Below are 524 nucleotides of genomic sequence, written 5' to 3' on the forward strand. Positions count from 1 at the left end.
GATTTGCGTGTCATCCTTGTGCAGGGGCCATGCTAATCTTCTCTGTATCATTCCAATTTTAGTATATGTGCCCTTGAAGCAAGCACAATTGACTTTAAGGGGAACTGTTCCAGAACAGATGAGAGAGGACAGGGGAGGTAGCCATAACCTGCAGATTATTTGAAAAGGTCTAGTATTATGAACAGGGCAATGGCTTGAGAAAAGAAAGACCAAGGTCTGCCACCAATTTATTGTGTGATCCTAGCAAGTCATTTAACTTTGCTGGACCATCAGAAAAATAGGGATAATGTCATAGAATTGTCATGATAAACAAGTGACATGATATGTATATTTTACATATTCAGCCCAGCTTCCAAGTGTGATTGGAGCTTGTAACAATAGCCAATTCCTCTAGAGATTCTGATTCAGATCTGTGATGGGTTCCAGGAGTCTGAATTTTAATAAGGACCACAAGTAGTATTTCTGAAGCAGGTGGTCCCCCTGCTATGAGATCAACACTTTTCCCAGTAAGTGGTAATTGAGGG

This window comes from Galeopterus variegatus, unplaced genomic scaffold (assembly GCF_000696425.1).
Source record: "Galeopterus variegatus unplaced genomic scaffold, G_variegatus-3.0.2 Scaffold7174, whole genome shotgun sequence".
NCBI lineage: Eukaryota > Metazoa > Chordata > Mammalia > Dermoptera > Cynocephalidae > Galeopterus > Galeopterus variegatus.